Genomic DNA, 24,249 nt, shown 5'->3' with positions numbered 1-24,249 from the left:
CTATCACCTCACTCTCTGTAGTGAGCTTCATCTGCTCCCATTTACACACTCCACCAACTTGATGTCCTTTTGAAGTTCTACCCATCGGTTTACAATGCTTCCAAGTTTTCTATCATCACCAAACTTTGAAATTGTCTCCCAAGATTTGAATCATTAACATATCAGGAATTTGAAGGGTCCCAATACTGACCCCCGGGTTCAGTACTACCTTTCTCCAGCCTGAATACGGTTAATGATTACTGTTTGCTATCACTTAACCAATTTTATATGCATTTTGCTGCTGTCTCTTGTATTCCCTGACAATAATATGATAGCCTGCTTCTACATGGTGGGGTCTCTATTTAGCCCATCGAGTCCACACCGACCCCCACAACCATGCATTTCCCATGGCTAAATCACCTAAGTTGTGTATCCTTGGTCACTATGGATAATATAGCATGGCCAATCATCTACCTAACCTGCATCTTTGAACTTAGGGAGGAAACCCATGCAGACACAGGGAGAATGTGTAAATTCCACACAGACAGTCACCCAAAGAATCGAACCTAGATCCCTGGTGCTGTGAGGCAGCAGTACTAACTGCTGAGCCACCGTGCTGCCCACAAGTCTCGTGTATGACATGATATCATCTACATGAACATCCAAAAGGTATTTGATATAAACAGAATTATCATCAACCCTCTCTGTTACCTCTTTAAAGAACTCCAGCAAGTCCATTAAACAAGACTTAGTTCTCAGCACAGAAACAACTTTTCCTAAACTCGACTAGTTCCATTTGCCTGCATTTGGCCCACATCCCCCTAAACCTTTCAATACTACCTCCACGTCAATTTTGAATCATTCAAGTGACTTAGTGTCCTCCTCTGTCACCATGACCTGAGTACCATCTGCTCCCTTGGTAAAGTTGGATGCAAAATATTCATGAAATACCCCTTCTAATTAAGGTCTTCTGTTATAACTACTTTATAATGTTTACATCACTCTAATTTCCGTCTAGATTTGTTCTTGTACATCCCTCCCATGAGTTGGCTGTCTGCAGGCTATGCTAAGCAATGTAGTTGCATCCTTCTTGTTCCTTAGCTCCAGTCAAATAATTCTGTCTTTAAATTCTTGAGACATCCTCTTTGTCTAATGTTGCAATGCTCTCCCTAACTGATACCACCACCCTTCCCACCACAGTCTTGCCCTTCCTTCATCTAGATTTGTGTTATTGATGCATAATTTATGATTGTAACTTAGCAAGCTTATTTACATACACTGCATGTACATATTGCATGTAACCTTGATGCAGGCTTCCCTCATGTTCTGACTCCAAATATTAACTTAATATTGCTGTGACCCCTAGCATTATGTGCACCCTGTTCCTACTCCCTTGTAAGACTGTAAGAAATGCAATGTGGTTGCATCCTTCTTGATTCTTAGCTCCAGTCAAATAATTCTGTCTTTGAATTCTTGAGATATCCTCTTTGTCTATGTTGCAATGCTCTCCCTAACTGATACCACCACCCTTCCCACCACAGTCTTGCCCTGGGTGACACGGTGGCTCAGTGGTTAGCACTGCTGCCTCACCGCGCCAGGGACCCGGCTTCGGGCGACTGTCTGTGTGGAGTTTGCACATTCTCCCCGCGTCTGCATGGGTTTCCTCCCACAGTCCAAAGATGTGTAGGCAAGGTGGATTGGCCATGCTAAATTACCCATAGTTTTCAGGGATGTGTAAAGTAGGTGGATTATAGGGGGATGGATCTGGGTGGGATGCTCTGGGAGTCAGCGTGGACTTGTTGGGCCAAAGGGCCTGTTTTCACACTGTAGGGATTCTATGATTCTATGAAATAGGAGCAGGACTAAGCCAATCAGCCCCTTGAGCTTGCTCTGCCATTCAATAAGATCACAGCTGATCCGATGATCATTCTTGCATTTCCCTGCAACCCTTGATTTCCCCGACTAATCAAGAATCTATCTCTCTCAGCCTTAAATATATGCATGGACTCCTTGAGAGCTGTGAGGGCAGAGTTCCAAGGACTCAAATCTCAGAAGAAATTACTCCTCATCTCAGTCTTAAATTGGTGCCTCTTTATTCTGGGATTATGCCCTCTGGTCCTAGACTCTTCCCACGAGGGGGCGTATCCTCACATCATTTGCCCTGTCAAATCCCTTAAGAACCCTATACGTTTCATTGAGATCACCTCTCGTTCTTCTAAAGTCCAGTGAGTGGTGTCCTAATCTGTTAAGCCCTTCCTCATAAGACAATTCCTCCATACCAGGGATCATCCTAGTAAATCTTCTTCAAACTACCTCTTGCTCCTATGATGCTCCTTGGCCTGCTGTGTTCATCCAGCTCTGCACCTTGTTGTCTCAAATTCTCCAGCATCTGCAGTTCCTACTATCTCCAACAAAATTATATCTTCCCTTTAATTAAGGGGCCAAAACTGCTCACAGTATTCCAGGTGTAATCTCCCTAGCACCTTGTACAGTTGCAGTAGGACTTCCTTACTCTCATATTCCAATCTCATTAACTAAGGGCCAGCATTCCATTAGCCTTCCTAATTACCTGCTGCACCTTTGTGCTAGCTTTCTGTATTTCATGTATAAGTACCCCCAACTCCCGTGTTGTCATTTTATGCAGGTTTTCTCCATTTAAATTATATTCTGTTCTTTTGTTCTACCTTCTAAAATGAAAAATTTCATATTTTCCCACATTGAGCTCCATTTGCTAACGTTTTGCTACTCAGCTTATTAATCTCTCTCTGTTAACTGTTTTATCCCTCTTGCAACCTGCATTTCCACCCATCTTTGCATCATCTGCAAACTTGACTACAGTACATTCACTTCCTTCCTGCAAATCATTAATATATGTATTTTAAACAGTTGTGGTCCCAGCATTGATCCCTGTGGGTCTGCACTGGTTATGGGTAGCCAACCTGAAAAATAACCCTTATTCCCATTCACTATTTCCTTCCCATGAGCCAATTCTCTTTCCGTGGCAATGTACTTCCAGCACTGTAGGCTCTAATGACTTACCTCCCAAAAGGTTATCTTGTGGAATGCCTTCTGGAAATTCAAATCCAACATATCTACTGTTTCCCCTTTGTCTACTCAAAAATCTCTAATAAATTAGCCAGACACAGTTTCCCTTTCAAGAAGCTATGCTGATCTTGCTTGATCAGATTATGATTTTCCAAATGTACTGCTACTACTTCCTTAATAATTGATTCCAATGCTTTTCCAACAAAAGATGTTAAGCAAATTGACCTGTAGTTACTATTGCCAATAAACTTTGGGCTATAATTAGATGGGTCATCAAGCACAAGAACATTAGTTCTTTTCTCTGACACCTGGACACTGAGATCATTGACACTTCTGAGACCATACATTGTGGTACGTATGATACGTGAGAGAATAATTTTCAGATTTGGAACATCAACACTTCTTTAACAAAAGAAAAAGTACAAATGAATCTTGTCAAACGAAACATTAACTCTGTTTCTTTCCTGACCACTGAGTATTTTCAGCATTTTACTACAGTATCTTTACCCTTGCCTCTCTATCTTCATTGCTGCCCACTGATGGTAGTGTTTCTTACTTTACTGTGACCATAACTGAGAAGATGGTTTACAAGGAGAAGCGGGTGGGGCACAAAGAAAAATGATCAACATTGAGCCTTTCTGGGATATCCACACTCATATTTGGTGGGAAGCTGCTGCAACCCTATTTCCTTCTAATATGTTCAGAACAATGTACTGTCCCATTCATACTCCTTACATGCTGAAGTACTGTCTACGTGCAACATTGGCTATAGATATCCTACACATGTTCAAGTTTGGGTTGATAAGTGGCAACGAACATTTGCACCACACAAGCTATAGGCAATAACCATTTCCCACGATCATTTCATCCCTGACGTCCATACCATCAACATCTCAGAAATTTAACTTCATCAACCATTTAAATACTAAGACAAAAAGAACAGAGCCGGGAATTCTGAGCGAGTAACTCACCCTCTTACTTCCTGAAGTTTACCCAACATCAAGGCTCAAGCCAGGAGTGTGTGATAGAATATCCTCCACTTTACTGGATAAGTGCACCTTGGCAACAACACTCAAGAAGTTTGATAGCATCCAGGTCAAAGGGGGGAGGCGATGGCCTAGTGGTATTATCACTGGACTATTAATCCAGAGACCCAGACAATGTTCTGGGGGTCTGGATTCAAATCCTACCATGGCAGATGGTGGAATCTGAATTCAATAAATATCTGGAATTAAGAATCTAATGATGACCATGAATCCATTGTCAATTGCCAGGAAAAACCCATCTGGTTCACTAATATCCTTCAGGGAAGGAAAGTGCCATCCTTACCTGGTCTGGTTTCTCCATGACTCCAGACCCACAGCAATGTGGTTGACTTTTAACTGCCCCCTGGGCAATTAGGGATGGGCAATAAATGCTGCCAGGCCAGTGACACCCTCATCCTGTGAGTGAATAAAAAAAAGGCAATCTGCCTCACAGAATCACAGAAATGAGCAGCAGAAGTTCATTCGGCTCATCACTTATGCACTGGGTTTGAGAGACTTAGAGCCACTCTTGCATTTTTCCCCATAACCCTGCAGCTGTTGTGTCTATTTAAAGAACCATCCAATGCCATATTGACTGTCTGAATTGACTGCTTCCACCTCACTTCCAGACAGTGCAGTCCAGCACTTGCTGTTGAAAAATGTTTCTTTCCACTTCACATTTGCTTCTTTTGCAAGACACTTTAAACCTCTGCTTGAGAGATAGTAAGAACTGCTGATGCTGGAGTCTGAGATAACACAGTGTGGAGCTGGAAGGACACAGCAGGCCAGGCAGCATTACAGGAGCAGGAAAGTTGACATTTCGGGTTGGGACCCTTCCTCAGAAATGGGGGAGGGGAAGGGGGCTTTGAAATAAATAGAGAGAGGGGGAGGTGGTGATAGCAGGTAGACAGTGGAACGGATAGGTGGGAGAGAAGACGGCCAGGCCAAGGAGGCAGGGATGAAGCTAGTAAAGGTGAATGTAGGTAGGCAGTGATGGGGATTGGTCAGTGAGGTGGGAGGAGCGGATAGGTGGGAGAGAAGACGGACAGGTCAAGGAGGAGAGGACAAGAGCGGGCGCTGGGCTTGGGATGAGGTCGGGGGTGGGGAGATTTTGAAGCTAGTAAAGTCCACATTGAGACCACTGGGTTGTAGACTTCCAAGGCGGAATATGAAGTGCTGTTCCTCCAGTTTCCGGGTGGCATCGTTGTGACACTGGAGGAGGCCCAGGATGGACATGTCGTCCAGGGAGTTGGAGGGGTAGTTGAAGTGGTTCGCGACTGGGAGGTGTTGTCGTTTGTCACGAACCGAGCGCATGTGCTCCACAAAGCGGTCTCCGAGCCTTCGCTTGTTTTCCCCGATGTAGAGGAGGCCACATCGGGAACAGTGGATACCATAGACCACATTAGCAGATGTACAGGTGAACATCAGTTTGATGTGGAAGGTTTTTTTGGAGGTGAGGGGGGAGGTGTAAGGGCAGGTGTAGCACCTCCTGCGGTTGCAGGGAAAAGTGCTGGGGGTGGTGAGACTGTGGGGAATGTGGAGCGGACGTGGGAGTCGCGGAGAGAGCGGTCCCTCCAGAAGGCAGATAAGGGTGGGGAGGGAAATATATCCTTCGTAGTGGGGTCAGATTGCAGGTGGCGGAAGTGGCGGAGAATGATGCATTGAATCTGGAGGTTAATGGGGTGATACATGAGGACAAGGGGAATTCTGTCCTTGTTTTAATTGCGGGGAGGGGGTGTGAGGGCTGAGGTGCAGGAAACGCAAGAGATGCGGTCAAGGGTGTTTTCGACAACTGAGGGGGGAAGTTGCGGTCCTTGAAATACGAGGACACCTGGGATGTTCGGGAGTGGAATGCTTCCTCTTGGGAGCAGATACAGCGGAGGCAAAGGAATTGTGAGTAGGGGATCGCATTTTTGTAGGAAGGTGGGTGAGAGGAGGTGTAGTCCAGGTAGCTGTGGAAGTCGGTGGGCTTGAAATAGATATTTAAATAGTTATTTAAAACTCTGCCTTCTGGTTTTCAATCCTTTCACGAGCAGGAACAGTTTCTCCGTACTGACTCTGTCCAGACCTCTGAGTTTGAAAACTTATGTGAAATCTTAGCTTTCTTTTCTCTGAAGAAAACAATCCCAGCTTCTCCAATCTATCCTCATAACCGAAGTTTCTCATCCCTGGAACAATTCTCGTAAACCTCTTTGGCACTTTGTCCAATACATTCAGATCCTTCCTGAAGTGTGGCATCCACAACTGTACACAACCCTCCAGCTAAGGTCATACAGGTTCAGCATAACCTCGCTGTTCTTAATCCCTGCTAATGAAGCCTAGAATACTATATGCTTTATTAACAGTTCTTTCTACCTGTCCTACCATAACTTACGAATGCATACACTCTTATCTCTCTACTCCTACATGCTATTAAGAATAGTACCCTTTATTTTGTATTGTTTCTTCTCTGTGGTCTTTGTACCAAAGTCTATCACCTCACTTCTCTGCACTGAACTTCATCTGCCACCTATCTACCCACTCCACCGACTTGCTAGTGCCTGTTCTCTTCACAATTTATAATTCTTCCAAGTTTTATGTCACCCCTAAACTTTAAAGTGACCATTCCACAGCACAATCATTTATATACACATTTGGACAAGCAACAGTCCCAATAGCAACCAATGAGGAACTTCACTATAAACTTGCCTCCAGCTTGAAAAACACCCGTTAAGTATTACTTCTTGTTTGCTATGATTCAGCCAATTTTGTATCCGTGTTGTTACTGTCCCTTTTATTCCACAACCTATCATTTTCCTCAAAACGCTGTTGTAGGGCACTGCAATGAAGGCCTTTGGAAGTCCACATACATCACATAAATAACATCAGTCACCTCATCAAGCCTCTCTGTACTTCAAAAAAACTCCAGCAAAGTTAGTTGGACACAATTTTCCATGGAAAAGTCCATGCTGACTCCCAATTACCCTACATTTTTCCATGTAGCTGAATTCTATTCGAACAACTGTTTCTAGAAGCTTTTCCACCATCAAAGTTAAATACAGACTGGTCTGTTATTGCTGGGTCTAACTTTACAATCCGTTTTGAACAAGGGCATAATTGTTTGCAGTTCTCCAGTTGTCCAGCACCAGCCCTAAATCTAGGAAAAATTGAAAGATTATTGCTAGTGCCTCTGCAATTTCCACCCTCACTTCCTTCAATATCCTTGAATATATCTCATCGGGTCCCAGTGTCTTATAAAATTTAAGAACTGCCTGGTTGTCCAATAGCTCCTCATCCTCAACTTTAAACCCCTCTCATGACTGAGTTTCCTCTGCTTTCAGCATGGCCTCAGTAGCATTTCTTTATAGGTAATGACAAATGCAAAGTATGCATCGAAAACCTCGGCCATATCTCTTGCCTTCATGTGTAAAACCTCTTTGGTCCCTAATCCATCTTTCAGAACCCTTTTACTATTGATATGCTTTTACAACACAGATATGCCCTTCTTTGAGCCAATCTCCCTTTTTGCCACAACATCATAATCCTAGATGGCAATATCTGCCTCCAACCCACCAACTTTATTTTAGAACACTTTGGGCTTTCCCCTTGTAAGCTTCCAGTCTTTTCTTATAATCATTCTTTGCTATTCTTATTTGGTTTGTTTACTGCCTTTCTAAATCTTCTGTATTCAGCTTAGTTCTCAATTGCATTTACTACCAAACACCTGTCATAAGCAAATGTTTTCTTCTTAACTTAATTTCTATCTCCTTTGTCATCCATGGAGCTCTGGATTAGTTTATTCTACCTTTCTCTTTTGAGGGAATTAACCTTGACTGAACCTGAGCAATTTCCTTTTTGAGGAGGCCCATTGTTCAGCTACTGTTTATTCCTGCCAAACATTAGTTCCAGTCTGCCTAGCACGGTTCAGTTCTTGAAGTTGGCTCTCCAACAGTTGACCATTCTTACCCTGAAATGAACAAGGTCATTTTTCACCATCGTCATAAACCTTATAATACAACGAACATTGTTCCCCAAATGCTCCCGCATTGTCACTTCATTCACTTGCCCATCTAATTCCAAAGAACTGTGTCTAGCAGTGCCTCCTTTTGTTTTGGACTGGCCAATTACAGCTGTAGGAAATTCTCCTGAACACAACCGTTATCTTAGTCTATGTATGGGCAGTCAAAATCCCCCATTATAACTCCTCTATGGTGTTTATACATCTGTTATTTCCTTGCAGATTTGTTCCTCCACATCCTTCCCACTAGTTGGTGGTATATGGATCATGCCAAGCAATATAACTGGTAACTTGCTACTTCTTAGCTTTAGTTAAATCGATTCAGTCCTTGAACGCGCTGAAATGTTCTCTGTCTTCATTTACTGTACTCTGTGCATTCACATAAATGCAGTGTAACCCTGATTTAAACTTCATTACATTCTCACATATTCTGACTCCACCTATTAAAGTATCATTCTCTTTTTTGATGCTTTCTGCCTCTCCACGTGTTTTATGCACCTGAGTATTACTTTCTAATATTCTCTCCTGGTTCCCACACCCCTACTGACTTAGTTCAAATCTCCCAAACAGCACTAACAAAGCACCCTACAAGGAAATCAGTCCTGGCAATGTTCACATACAACCTATTGTGGCTTGTACATGTGTCATCTCTCCCAGAGCCAGTCCCAGTGTCCCAGAAATCTAAAGGTTCCTTTCCTGCACCATCTCTCCTGCCAAATATTCATCTGAGTGACCTTGCTATTTCTGTACACAGATGCACATGCCATTGAGAGTAAAGCGGAAATTACTACTTTAGAGATCCTGCTTCCTAATTGTCTACCCAGCTCCTTAAATTCTGATTTCATGACCACATCCTGTTTCCTACTGATGTTGTTAGTACCAATATGGATCATGACCTCTGGCTGTTTGCCCACCATCAGAAGAATGGTCTGCCGTAGCTCATGGAATCATACAATACAAAAGAGGCCCTTTGGCCCATCAATTCTGTAGTGCCAAAAATATACTATTACTTTAAGGTTTTAGAGTAGATTTGTAGCTCGGGTTGTGGATGTTGTGTTTGGTTGGCTTGTCGAGCTGCTTCGTTGTTTTCCCGCAGACATTTACCCTGCTGGGTAATATCATCAGTGCAGCCTCTGATGAAGCGTTGTTGTGTTTTCCCGCTTGTTATTTCAACTCTGGAGTCCATTGAGCTGGATTACCTCACTTCTGGTTTTCCTTCACAGCGGGGTGTATATGGGGTCGAGCTCTATGTTTTTGTTGATGACTTTCTTCGTGGAGTACCAGGCTTCTAGGAATTCCCTAGAGTATACTCACTCATCTCTATCCACAAGGATAAGGAGAACCACCAATTTGACTGGGACAACACCAAGATCCTGGGACAAGCAAAGCAGAGACAAGCGCGGGAATTCCTAGAAGCCTGGTACTCCACGAAGAAAGCCATCAATAAACACATAGAGCTCAACCACATATACACCCCACTGCGAAGGAAAACTGGAAGTGAGGCAATCCAGCTCAACGGACTCCAGAGTTGAAATAACAGGTGGGAAAACACAACAACGCTTCAACGGACGCTGCACTGATGATGTTACCCAGCAGGGTAATGAAATGTCTGCGGAAAAACAACGAACCAGCTCGGCGAGCCAACCAACCACAACATACACTTATCCCACTTTCCTTCACCAGGCTATAGCTTGAATGTTATGACACTTCAAGTGCTCATCCAAGTACTTTTCAAAGGTTGCAAGATCTTCCACTTCAACTACTCTTCCTGGCGGTGCATTCCAGACCCCCACCATCCTCTGGGTGATAATGGTTTTCCTCAAAATATCTCTAAACGTCCTTTAACTTTAAAATGATGTCCTAGTGTTATTGACCCCTCAATGAAGAGGAACAGCTGCTTTCTATTCACCCTATCCATGTCCCCCAACATCTTATACGCCTTTATCAGGTTCCTCCTCAACCTTCTCTGCTCCAAAGAAAACAACCCGAGCTTACCCAGGCTCTCTTCATAGTTGAAATGTTCCATCTCGGGCAACATCCTGGTGAATCTCTTTCGCACCTCCTCCAATGCAGTCGTATTTTGCCTATTGTGTGGAGACCAGAACTGCACACAGTACTCCAGCTGTGACCTAAACAAAGTTCTGTACAGCTCTGACATGGCCTCCCTGTACTTACAATCTATGCTTCACTGATTAAAAGCAAGTATCCTGTGTACCTTCCTAATTATCTTATTAACCTGTCCTGCCACCTTTAGGGATCTGTGGACAAGCAGCCCAAGATCCCTCTGTTCCTGTAAGCTTATTGGTGCATTGCCTTTCAATGAGGACTCTCGTCTTCCTTCTTCCAAAGTGCATCACATCACATTTATCAAGGTTCTGTGACATCCTTGAACCCAGCATCACAGAGGTAATATGCTGTCTGTGTGTTCCCCTAACTAAAGAATCCCCTATTAGTACTGCTTTTCCTGCCTTCTGCATCCCTGCCCCCTACCATCAGTATACCTGGGCTACCCACAGTGACATGGGCTTGGCTCTTGTTGTATTCCTCTAAGGACCAGCCGTTCCTTATCTGCCTGCTTGCCCCTAACTGGCAGGGTGACCACCTCTCCGAATGTGCTTTCCACCCAATTCTCTGCCTTACGTATGAAACTCAGTATTCCAGCTGTTGCTCAGGCTTTGAAACATGTTTGTTCAGCCGCTTACTGCACATAGACTCATCTTGATCACAGGAAGTGTCCCCGACTACCAACAGGCCACAGGACAAGGATTCTGCTTGGTTAAGCTGCTCTGTCATATCCTAACTTATACTAACTTAAATGATTTTACTGACTATAACTTTAGTTACTTTAACTTACTTTAACCTTACTTTTCTACAACTATCTAAAAACTGAGAATTAGTAGACATTCCTGGTCCTCACTCACAAACCAGCTCCCTCTCCTGTGCCTAAAATTACTTGCCCTGTGCTAGTTTTGAAATTTACATTTTTCAAAATTATCGGAATTGAAACTCAGTCTGTAACAGCAGCTGCTCAATAATTAATCAACTCATGACTTTCCTGCGATATCACTTTTAGACTTTTTCTCCTCTTCTCATGTTGGAACTGTCTCCTGGTCCTCCTCTCTCCTGCTCTTCTGGGAACGAACAAATATAAAAATATTTTTTAAATTAATTATTAAGGTCCATTATTTTAAGAAGGCCTTTTACATTTTCAGATGGACTTAAAATGAAATACAATGTTTTCTATATATTACAAAGTTTTGTGTCGGCATGCACTTCCTGCTGATAAACCTGGCTTTCGAGATCACAACTGATTTGGTTTCCTTGTTAACATTTAACATAAAATATGCTCCTGGAAGTGATTATAAAAGAAATCTGTATGTAATCAGCTGCCTGTCATGGTGATACTGTGGCTGATCTACTCTTCAAGTTTTTTGGGGTTTTTTTGCTTCAATTTTGGTGGATGAATTGAGACAATTTGATTTTAAAATGTTAATTTGCTTAAATTTCTTCCTGTATTTATCGTTTCTGGCCCTTACAGAGTGTTGTCTCTAACTCCACCAGTACTTTTGAGTTCAGCTGGCCTATTGCTACTTGCACCTTATTTTTCCCATCCAGCCATTTGTCTGTTTTCTATACTCGGGCCTGTCTTATTCTGGTGTTCTCCACTGATCTAGGAAACGTGCTTTTATATAAAGCAGGGCTATGAAAAGTTAAAAGTCAGTTTCCCAACTGAGGAAGCCCATTGGCATTTTATGTGTAATAATCAGAACTAGAGAGAGACAAATTCCGTATGTGGGGAGAAAGGTGATGGCAGAGTCAAATGACGGATTATGAAACAGACAGTTTTTCCAGCTCAGAACTCAATATCATGTTCATTAATTTTAGGGCCTGAATGCATTCTTCCATGTCCTTTACCCACTCCCACACCTCAGACCCTGCCATGACATGGGTTGCTTTCAGCACAACCTACCCATTTTCACAGGCGGTGAAAATTAGCAGCTTTTCTTTCTCCTTGGCTTATAATTATTCATCCCTTTGTCTGCATGTCTTTATCTCCCTTTGTGCTCCGTCTCCACCCATCTCTTATTTCCTTACGCCCCTATCCCTGACTTCAGTCTATATACCAACCTTTCCTAGCTAGTAATCAGTTCTGAAGAAGGGTCACTGGACCTAAAACGTTAACTCTGCTTTCTTTCCACAGATGCTACCAGACCTGCTGAGTTTCTCCTGTAATTTCTGTTTTTGTTTCAGACTTCCAGCATCTGCAGTTCTTTATTTTGTTTCCAGTTCATGGACTGACTATAGATACATAGTGCTAGGAAGACATAAAGAATGGAACCATTGAAAACTGGGTCATGTGGGATGAGTGAAGAATGGATCAAGAAAAAACAGAAAGAGAAGGAGGGCCTCAGGCATTTGCTGCTTGCCTACTCAAACCGAAAATCTACACAACACTAACAGTGAATGGTGACAAAGGCTGAAGAACATGCAGATAGGGAATATTAAATATAAAAAGAATAGTGAGATTACACGACAACAAAGAAGTAAGTTACCAGAAGAACAGCAAAGAGGTAGGGATTGACATCTGTGGGGGGAGCAACACTGGAACAAAATAACATTAAGTGGACCATCCCATATGTGAATGAGTACAAGAAGTTCAAGGTGAGTAAGTGTATCTGTAGTGGGGAAAGGACGTAAAATGTTTAAAGGTACAGGAAAGGGTTAACACATTAAACAAACATCATGAAAAAAATTCTATACATTGAAAACAATGAAACCGGAGCACAATATAACATTGCATAGAAAAACAAGGAGGTGGAAGCTGAGGACACAACCATGAAGACAATGGTTGAAGATGAATGGCAAAACAACCAAAGTTAATGAGAAAAAATATTTTTACACGAAGGGTGTTTAGGATCTGGAATGCATTGAATCTGCCTCCACCATGTTCTCAGGCAATCTGCACTGCTTGAGAATGTGGTGGAGCTTTCATAAGTAAATTGGATAGTGATCTGAAGGTAAACAAACTGCTGGGACAGGGAAATGGACACAGAGTAGGTCAAGCTGGGTTGCTTTCGCAGAGAGATGCAGGACCTCTTTCCATATTGTAACTATTCTATTGTTCTATGGCATGCTATTTGGCTTAGAGCATCTAATGTGTATTTTTATGGGATTGATGTTTTCATGATCCTACAGTTCACTAATCCATTAAAAATAAGTTATACATTTGTTCAGTGCTCATTGTTTCTGTTTGAATTATCCTCAACTCATGTACACTGAGTTTGCCATAATCAGACCATCTGCTTATTTGATCTAATAAACAGAACTAATAATATTGCTACTGCTTTTCCATATTTGATTCCAGGATGTTTTGGACCTGAACAATGGAGGTATGGTTAGTAAGTCTGCACATGACACCAAAATTGGAGGTGTAGTGGACAGCGAAGGTTACCTAAGAGTACAACAGTACCTTGATCAGATGGGCCAATGGGCCAAGGAGCGGCAGATGGAGTTTAATTTAGATAAATGTGAGGCACTGCATTTTGGAAAGGCAAATCAGGGCAAGACACTCAATGGTAGGGTCCTGGGGAGCATTGCGGAACAAAGAGACCTTGGAGTGCAGGTTTATAGTTCCTTGAAAGAGGAGTCACAGGTAGATAGGATAGTGAAGAAGGCGTTTGGAATGCTTGCCTTTATTGGTCAGTGCATTGAGTAAAGGAGTTGGAAGGTCATGTTGCAGCTGTACAGGACATTGGTTAGGCCACTATTGGAATAATGTGTGCAATTTTGTTTTCCCCGCGATAGGACAGATGTTGTGAAACATGAAAGGGTTCTGAAAAGATTTACAAGGATGTTGCCAGGGTTAGAGGGTTTGAGCTATACGGACAGGCTGAATAGACTGGGTCTGTTTTCCCTGCAGCATCAGAGATTGAGGGGTGACCTTATAGACAGTTATAAAATCATGACGGGACAGATACGGTAAATAGACAAGGTCTTTTCTCAGGGGTAGGGGAGTCTAAAACTAGAGGGCATAGGTTGAATGTGAGGAGGGAACTATTTCAAAGAGTTTTAAGGGACAACTTTTTCATGCAGAGGGTGGTGCGTGTATGGAATGAGCTGTCAGAGGAAGTGGTGAAGGCTGGTACAATTACAACATTTAAAAGACATCTGGATGGGTATATGAATAGGAAGGGTTTAGAGGGATATGGCCAAATGCTGGCAAATGGAACTAGGTTTATTTAGGTGAACTGGTCGGCATGGATAAGTTGGATTGAAAGGTCTGTTTCCATGCTGTATATCTCTATGACTCTATATATTGCAAAAATCCTGCTTTAGAATCATAGAATCCTTACAGTGAAGAAACAGGCTATTCAGCCCAACAAGTCCACACCAACCCTCTGAAATGCATCCCACCCAGACCCATCCACCTACCCTTTCCCTGTAAGCCTGTATTTCCCATGGCTAACGCACCTACCTACACCTCCCTGAACACTATAAGGAATTTAGTATGGCTAATCCACATCTTTAGACTGAGGGAGGAAACCGGAGCACCCAAAGGAAACCCACACAGACACAGGGAGGATGTGCAAACTCCACACAGACAGTAACCCAAAGGTAGAATTGAACCCAGGTCCCTGGTGCTGTGAGGCAGCAGTGCTAACCACTGAAGCACCATACCACCCTGAACAATCCAGCAACACATCCCTGCTCCTATACTCAAATCCTGTTGCAATGAAGGCCAACATTTTCCTTCTTCACTGCCTGCCGCACTTGCATGCTTACTTTCAGCAACGGGTGTACAAGGACACCCAGGTCTGGTTGTGCCTCCCACTTTCCCAATCTATTGCCATTCAGATAATAATGTGCGTTCTTGCTTTTGCCACCTCAACAGATAACCTCAATTTATCCACTTTATACTTCATCAGCTATACAATTGCTTACTCACTCAACTTGTCCAAATTGCACTGATGCAACTCTGCATCTTCTTCATAAGCTTACCTTTCACTTAGCTTTGTCATGTCTGCAAATGTGGAGGTATTAGGTTTAGTTCTCTCATCTAAATCATTAATATATGTTATGTGAACAGCTAGGGGCCAAGCACTGATCCTGCATTTACTACTAGTCTCTGGCTGTCAGTTAGGAAAGATTGCTCAAATTTCTGGGCATTGCAGTCAAACTGCACCCTTTCCGCACCTGACTCTATAGGTACACACGTTCCAACAGATGGTTCTAAATAGTGAACACCTGCTATCTGTTTCCTTTTCCTAGCCCTGCTAACTGTTATTTAAGTTGAGGTTAGCAAACAGCATTTGTCATGCTCTGAGCTTGGAGCTTTCTGAGCTGTGTGGTTCACTGATGAAGGGATTTGCTCAATAAATTGATGGAAAGGAACCACAAAATTTCTGTTTTGATAAAAATGGTAAATGCACTTTGGGAGAATGAATGATACATGAATTATCACATTGCCTTTTCACCTTGAATACCAACATTCAAACTTAGTCCAAACGGCTAAATTCCCTTTTACTTGATTTCCAGCAGCCAAAGTGTTTTGTTTTTGTAGCAACATTTACAAATTTCATGCCATTTAAAATGTATTCTGCTTTTCTATTCTTACCAGAAAAGAGAACATACTTCACCACATTATACTCCTTCTTCTGCCTTATTGCCCACTACTTCATCTGTTCTTTGTCTCAGGTTCTTTGTCTCAGCCATTAATATGCCTTTACACAGTTGAGGCTCCAGCACTGATCCTTGCGGTACCCCACTACTTCAGCCAGCCAACGTGACAATGTACCATTTATCCTTATTTATTTATTTTTATCCTCCATGCATATTAATATATTACTCCCAAATACACCAGCCTTTATTAAACATATTAAGCTTTTGTGAATGCCTTTTTGAAATTAAAGTACACTGCACCTATCAGTTCTGCTTTATCGACCCTACTAGAGAAAATTGTCAAACATAATTTCCCTTTCATAAAACTATGTTGACGTTCTGTGACCACACTAATTTTCTATGTGCATTGCTAAGGTTTCTTCAAAATAATTTTTTAAAAAGTCAATGAAATTTTCCAAAGTACTGACACCAGGCTGTTAGTTATAACTGTTAGAATTCATAGTTCGGAAATAGCAAGAACTGCCAATACTGGAGTCTGAGATAACACAATGTGGAGCTGGAGGAACACAGCAGGTCAGGCAGCATCAGAGGAGCAGGAAAGCTGACGTTTCCGGTCAGGACCCTTCTTCAGAAATGGGGGAGGGGAAGTGTGTTTTGAAATAAATAGAGAGGTGGGGGGGCGGTGATAGCAGGTAGGTAATGGTGGGGCTTGGTCAGTGAGGTGGGAGGAGCGGATAGGCGGAAGAGAAGACGGAAGGTTAAGGAGGTGGGGATGAGAGGGGGTTGCTGGTCTTGGGATGAGGTCTGGGGTGGGGAGATTTTGAAACAAATAAAGTCCACATTGAGACCATTGGGTTGTAGGGTTCCAAGGTGGAATATGAGGTGCTGTTCCTCCGGTTTCCGGGTGGCATTGTTGTGACACTGGAGGACGCCAAGGATGGACACGTCGTCCAGGGAGTGGGAGGGGGAGTTGAAGTGGTTCGCAACTGGGAGGTGTTGTCGTTTGTCGCGAACCGAGTGTAGGTGCTCACCGATGTAGAGGCGACCACATGCTTAATGTGGAAGGTTTTTTTGGGGTCCAGGATAGAGGTGAGGGGGGGAGGTGTAGGGGCAGGTGTAGCACCTCCTGCGGTTGCAGGGAAAAGTGCCGGGAGTGGTGGGGCTAGTGGGGAGTGTGGAGCGGACGAGGGAGTCACAGAGAGACCAGTCCCTCCGGAAGGCAGATAAGGGTGGGGAGGGAAATATATCCTTCGTAGTGGGGTCAGATTGCAGGTGGTGGAAGTGGCGGAGAATGATGCATTGAATCCGGAGGTTAATAGGGTGATACATGAGGACAAGGGGAATTCTGTCCTTGTTTTAATTGCGGGGAGGGGGTGTGAGGGTTGAGGTGCAGGAAACACAAGAGATGCGGTCGGGGTGTTTTTGACCACTGAGAGGGGGGAAGTTGCGGTCCTTGAAATACGAGAACATCTGGGATGTTCGGGAGTGGAACGCTTCATCTTGGGAGCAGATGCGGCGGAGGTGGAGGAATTGGGAGTAGGGGATTGCATTCTTGCGGCAAGGTGGGTGACAGGAGGTGTAGTCTAGGTAGCTGTGGGAGTCGGTGGGCTTGAAATAGATGTTAGTTTCGAGATGGTGACCAGAGATGGAGACAGAGAGGTCCAGGAAGGAGAGAGAGGTGTCAGAGATGGTCCAGGTGAACTTGAGGTTGGGGTGGAAGGTGTTAGTAAAGTTGATGAACTGCTCGAGCTCCTCGTGGGAGCACGAGGCGACGCCGACACAGTCATCAATGTAACGGAAGAAGAGGTAGGGGATAACGGAAGAGGGACTGTTCCACGTATCCTACAAAGAGGCAGGCATAACTTGGACCCATGTGGGTACCCACGGTCACCCACTTAGTCTGTAGGAAGTAGGAGGAGTTGAAAGAAGTTGTTAAGGGTAAGGACAAGTTCAGTTAAGCAGATAAGGGTGTCAGTGGAGGGGGACTGGTCGGGCCTGCGGGACAGGAAGAAGCGGAGGGCCTTTAGGCCATCTGCATGGGGAATGCAAATATACAGGGACTGGACATCCATGGTAAAGATGAGGTGTTAGGGGCCAGGGAATCGGAAGTTTTGGAGGAGGTAGAGTGGTGTCACGGACGTAGGTGGGGAGTTCCTGGTCAAGGGGGGACAAAACTGAGTCAAGGTAAGTGGAGATAAGTTCAGTGGGGCAGGAGCAGGCAGAGACAATGGGTCGACCAGGGCAGACAGGTTTATGGATTTAAGGAAGGAGATAGAAGCGGGTGGTGCGGGGTTGGGGAACAATGAGGTTGGAGGCTGTGGGTGGGAGGTCACCTGAAGTGATGAGGTTATGGGTGGTCTGGGACATGATATTTGGTGGTCAGGAGTGGGGTCATGACCAAGGGGGTGGTAGGTGGAGGTGTCAGAGAGTTGGCGCCTGGCCTCGGCGATGTAGAGGTCAGTGCGCTGTGCTACAACTGCGCCTCCCTTGCCTGTGGGTTGGAGCGGAGGGAGCAGAGGGCTGCACGTTCTGTGCGGGAGAGGTTGAAGTGGGTGAGGGGGTGGAGAGGTTGAGGCGATCGATGTCGCAACGGCAGTTGGAGATGAAGAGGTCGAGTGGGGGGGGAAGGAGGCCTTGGGATGGTGTCCAGGAGGATGGGGTGTGTTGGAGGTGGGAGAAGGGGCCTATAGAAAGTGGGCTAGACTCGCAGTTAAAGAAATAGGCGTGGAGGTGGAGGCGGTGGAAAAACTATTCGACATCCAGGCGTGAACGGTATTTATTAACGTGCGGGTGGAGGGGGATAAAGGTGAGTCCTTTACTGAGGCCTGACCATTCATCCTCAGTGAGGGGGAGGTCTGGGGAGATGGTGTAGACCCGGCAGGGCTGGGAGCTGGCACTGGCTGTAGAGCTGGTGGCTGTAGAGGCGGTGGGTGGAGCAGTGTCGGTGATGGGCAGAGCAGCGTTGGCGGTGGGCAGAGCGGCGTTGGCAGTGGGCAGAGCGGCGTCAGCAGCGGCATCCTTAATGTAGGCAGTGCTCCCGGTCTCAGCGACGGTAGTGGTGGTATCCGCAGTGTGGATGGCGGTAGCAGAAGTGGTATGGCTGGCGTTGGCAAATGTGACGCGATATGTAGCGTCCATGAGTGCTTCTACATCAAACAGGCGTTCACCTGCACATCCGCTAGTGTGGTCTATTGTATCTGCTGTTCCCGATGTGGCTTCCTCTACATCGGTGAGACCAAGCTCGGAGGCTCGGAGACCGCTTTGTGGAGCACCTACGCTTGGTTCGTGACAAATGACAACACCTCCCAGTCGCGATCCACTTCAACTCCCCCTCCCACTCCCTGGACGACATGTCCATCCTGGGCCTCCTCCAGTGTCACAACGATGCCACCCGGAAACTGGAGGAACTGCACCTCATATTCCGCCTTGGAAGTCTACAGCCCAATGGTCTCAATGTGGACTTTACTAGCTTCAAAATCTCCCCACCCCCGACCTCATCCGAGTCCAGCCCCCACCACCCCCATCTCCGCCTCATTGACCTGTCTGTCTTCTCTCCCATCTATCTGCTCCTCCCACCTCACTGACCAATCCCCACCACTGCCTACCTACATTCACCTTTACTATCTTCATCCCGCCTCCTTGACCTGTCCGTCTTCTCTCCCACCTATCTGCTCCTCCCACCTCACTGATCAATCCGCACCACTACCTACCTGCTATCTCCACCCCCCCTCTCTATTTATTTCAGAGCCCCCATCCCCTCCCCCATTTTCTGAAGAAGGGTCCCGACCCGAAACGTCAGCTTTCCTGTTCCTCTGATGCTGCCTGGCCTGCTGTGTTCCTCCAGCTCCACACTGAGAATTCATAGTTCCCTGTTTTACTTAACTCCCTTTTTCTTGAATATCAGTGTTGCATTATACTTGAAATGACAAATTACACAAAATTCTGAAAAGTCACACTTGCACGATTTTCAACAGCTTCTACAGCTCTTCTGGTAAAATTATAACAAACATCTGGGAGCACCCTTATGGGAAACAACACCACATGAAAACAGCACAACTCTGTGAGAAACTTCTTTTCTCCCACATATAAATCAAGAGGTAGACTGTCACAAATTAACTCTTTGCATAAGCATTTTGGTATATTTCAATCAACTCAGCCTTCGATGAGTATTACTCATTCCTCCTCACACCAATAAGAATAAACAAAAGGAAATCCAAATAAAATACATCTATGAAATGAAGTAAATAGTTTACTTTGAAACAATTTCTCCTAGTTTGAAACTCCAAAAATAAGTTGCAAATCATTCATAGTAATTTATTGACCAAGAATTACAACAATCTCTTCATCCGATAAATTGAAAATCAACATCTGATGGCTAAATTCACTGGGAATTGACACTGACCATGAAGAGTGATGTAAACATGATCAAATGATGTTATTTACATCACATAGTTTACTTAAACCATTGCTTGGAACATATGTTCTATTCATACAATAGATCTGTACAATTTTAAGTTCTGGTTACAGACGTTATCATGAGACAATAGTTACAATGCGTTAGGTCTGTATTCGAGTTGTACGTGCTGCTTATACTTTAACGACTTACTCTTTGCAAACTGCAGTTAGTGGTATGATTGGCATCCTTGGTTAAAATTCAACTTTAGCGGGGGTGCAAAATGGAAAGTCGTGTATCACCAATTTATTATTCACCAGGCATGACTTTTAATTTATAAATCCTTTCTTAACCACTTTTTATGTTAGCTTTAAGACAGATACAGTGCAGTTAACATGATCAAAATAAAATCTTACAACCTAATTTTAGTGAGACTCTCATCCTAAGTACTCAGTAACTTGTCTGTCCACTTTACATGAAACTACTTCTCTTTTTGGCATTAGTTGAACTAGCTTAGTCCTAAATCTCACACAAATGCTGCGAAAATACATTGTTTTGTTACATGGTTGATTAGCATCTCTATGTTACTATTGATAGAGTTTGAAAGGAAGCAACCAGAGATAGTCTATGCTTAGAATAGATTAATTCACAGTGAAACGTTACAGGTATATACTGACTTCATCCACTCCTGTGAGTAAGTTGCAATAAGATGTTTGAGCAGCTCCACACAGATACTAATAACTCCTCTTCTATCAGTATCATCAACACTTTTGTCAATGTCATGTCTGAGTGCAAATTCCTATCGGGCTTCACCACCCATTCACTACAGCCAATGGCAGACGTTTCTCCCAAGAGGTCCAGACTACAGCCTGAGGAGCTAATCTTTATATTTTTTGAGAAGATCATCCGGTGACAAATTTTATTTGCAGATGTGTTTGGTGATCTTTATCGCTTTGGAGACAGCGTGCTTGGCTATCTCCTGAGACAACAGAGGGGGGACTGTGGTCTGAATTTCCCATGCTCTTAGCCTGCTGCCTCAAGTATTGTAAATAAACATGGGGATTTATTTATAGATACTTGCTAATCAACCTGTTCAGAGATGTTATTACACACCTCTAGAAAGGTGGGACTTAAACTTAGGCATTCTAGCTCAGAGGTAGGGACTCTACCACTGCACCAGAAGGGACTGACATTAATTTACATTCTTTTGATAGGTGTTCAAGTAACCATCAAATCAACTACCTCCAACTGTACATACTTCAATTGATACGGTAAATTCTGGAAGCCATGGATGAAGAATAACACAACAGCAAAATACTGAAGATGCTGGAAATCTGAAATAAAAACAGAAAATGCTGGAAATATCAAGGTTAGGCAGAAAGAAAAACAGAGTTGAAAGATTAATTTTGCTTCTTTCTCTACATACATGCTCTGTGAGTCCCAGAACCCAAGGCCTGGGTCATGATGGATGCAGCAATCAGTCTTTGCTATTATGTCTGGGGCTGATCCAAATGATTGGCTTCAACGCATGCAAGCAGGAACGCAGACTCCTTAAACAGGTGGGGTATTGAAAGGGGTGGTGGCACTCGGGGCAACAACATGGGTTTGTATTTGTCCCTGTCCATGTAGTGGAGCCTGGTCTCCAATTATCTTGGTTATCCCTGCCATTGGGCAAAGACCATGTTCCAATATGATCCCCTGGTATTCAATGTACAACAGCCACCTCAGAGTCAGAGAGCACAGAAACAGACCCTTCGATCCAACCGGTCCATGTTGGTCATAATTCCAAAATAAACTAGTCCCACCTGCCTGCTCTTTGCCCATATTCGTCCAAACATTTCCTATTCACGAACTTATCTAAATGTCTTTTAAATGTTGTAATTGTACCCACATCTACCACTTCCTCAGGAAGTTCATTCCACATGCAGGCCACCCTCTGTGTAAAATATTTGCCCCTCGTGCCTTTTTTAAATCTCTCTCATCTCAGGTTAAAAATATGCTCCCTTTTCTTGAAATCCCCCATCCTAGGGAAAGGACACCTACCATTAGCCCTGTTAAAAGATCACCTGAACAGGCATCTTCCAACAGCCATTTTTGATGCTGATCATCACACTGACTTCCAGTTGTGGAAGTCGATGCTGCACACAGACCTTGGAGGTCCACGCAAAATTAGAGGGAACTCTGGACACTTGTGGACCATTCCAACAGTGACAGACCTAAATGTTGCGATCGCAGCCTGAGAATTTCAGTGCTATGACATTGTCATTGCAACCCTGAGCGACAGGAGAATGCCAGCTCAAAGAACAAACTGGTGAAAACATCTTCTTTGGAAGGTTAAACTGAGGAAGAATGTTGACACAGGGGGGTGGGTTTCACCATAAAAACAAATTAACTAGTTGACCATCTCAGCCTACCCTAATAAGGGGCATTTGGCTCAAGTCAGCAATCATTAGTGCATCAATGAGGCCAAAGAGGAATTCTACTCCAGCCTTGGTCAGTTGTTGTCCCATGTCTCAAGGGGAGAGAAGCTGATTCACTTTGGTGATTTGAATACCAGGGTTGGAAGGGACTCAAAACACTGGAACGGTTTGCCTGGGAGGGGAAAACACCGACAGCATCCTCCTCCTGATGAAATGCATGGAGCTTGGCCAGTTAGTCTAACCTCTGTCATTGTTAAGATTTTAGAGTGCATTATTAAGGATGAGATTGCGGAGTACTTGGAAGTGCATGGTAAAACAGGGCTTTGTCAAGGGGAGGTCAAACCTGACAAATGTTAGAATTCTTTGAGGAGGTTACAAAGGAGAGCCAGGGGATGTGATCTATTTAGATTTCCCCAAAGGTCTTTGCTAAGGTGTTGCTCAGGAGGTTCCTAAATAAAATAAGAGCTTATGGTGATAGGGGCAAGGTACTGGTATGGTTAGAGGAATGGCTGACTGGAATAAGGCAGAGAGTGGAGATAAGGAGTCTTTTTCAAGATGGCAGCTAATGACTAATGGAGTTTCACAGGGATCAGTGTCATCATACATTAAAGGCCGTCACAGCGCCAGGGTCCTGGGTTCGATTCCAGCTTTGCATGATTGTGTGGAGTTTGCATGTTCTCTCCCTGACTGCATGGGTTTCCCTTTGCGTGCTCTGGTTTCCTCCCACAGTCCAAAGATGTGCAGGTTAGGTGAATTAGCCATCCTAAAAATTGCCCAATAGTGTCCAGTGATGCGCAGGTTAGGTGGATTAACCAGGGTAAATGCAGGGTTACAGGGATAGTGTGGGGCTGGGTGGGATGCTCTTCGGAGGGTTGGAGCAGACTCAATGGGTCAAATGGCCTCTACGTACACTGTAGGGATTTTATGTTCACATCTCTATATCCGGATGAAGGAGCCGAAGACATTGTTGCTAAGTTTGCAGAAGACACAAAAATACATGGAAGTACAGGTGGTGTTGAGGAAGCAGGGTGGCTACAGTAGGACTTAGACAAGGTAGTAGAGCAGTCAAAGAAGTGGCACATGGAATACAATGTGGGCAAGTGTGAGTGCACTAACAGGAAGAATAGAGGTTAGTGTATTTTCTAAATGGGGAAAGTCTGCAGAAATCGGAAGCACAAAGGGATTTGGGAGTCTGAGTTCAGAATTCTCTCCAGGTTCACTTGGCAGTCAGGAAGGCAAATTTAATGTTAGCATTCCTTTCAAGAGGGCTAGAATATAAGAACAGAAAGGCTGTATAAGGCTCTGGTCAGACCGCATTTGGATTATTATGAGCAGTTTTGGGCCCTGTATCTAGGGAAGGGTGTGCTGACCTTAGAGGGGTCCAGAGGAGGTTTACAAGAATGATCCTGGGAATGAAGAGCTTGTCATATGGTGAGTGGTCAAGAACTCTGGGTCTGTACTGGATGGACTTGATAGGCATATGGGGAATTTGATTGAAACTTACAGAATACTAAGAGGCTTGGATAGATTGGACGTGAAGAAGACGTTTCCACTAGTAGGAGACTAGGACCAGAGGGCACAGCCTCAGAGTGAAGGGACAGAGGAATTTGTTCAGCTAGAGGGTGGTGAATCGTTGGGACACATTGCCATAGAAGGCTGTGAAGGCCATGTCATTGAGTGTATTTAAGACAGAGATATTAAGGTTCTTGATTGGGAAAGGGATAAAAGGTTGCAGGAAGAAGGAAGGAGAATGGGTTTGAGAAACATATC

Source organism: Rhincodon typus, chromosome 12, assembly GCF_021869965.1.
Source record: "Rhincodon typus isolate 14 chromosome 12, sRhiTyp1.1, whole genome shotgun sequence".
NCBI lineage: Eukaryota > Metazoa > Chordata > Chondrichthyes > Orectolobiformes > Rhincodontidae > Rhincodon > Rhincodon typus.
Note: the sequence above shows the minus strand (reverse complement) of the source record.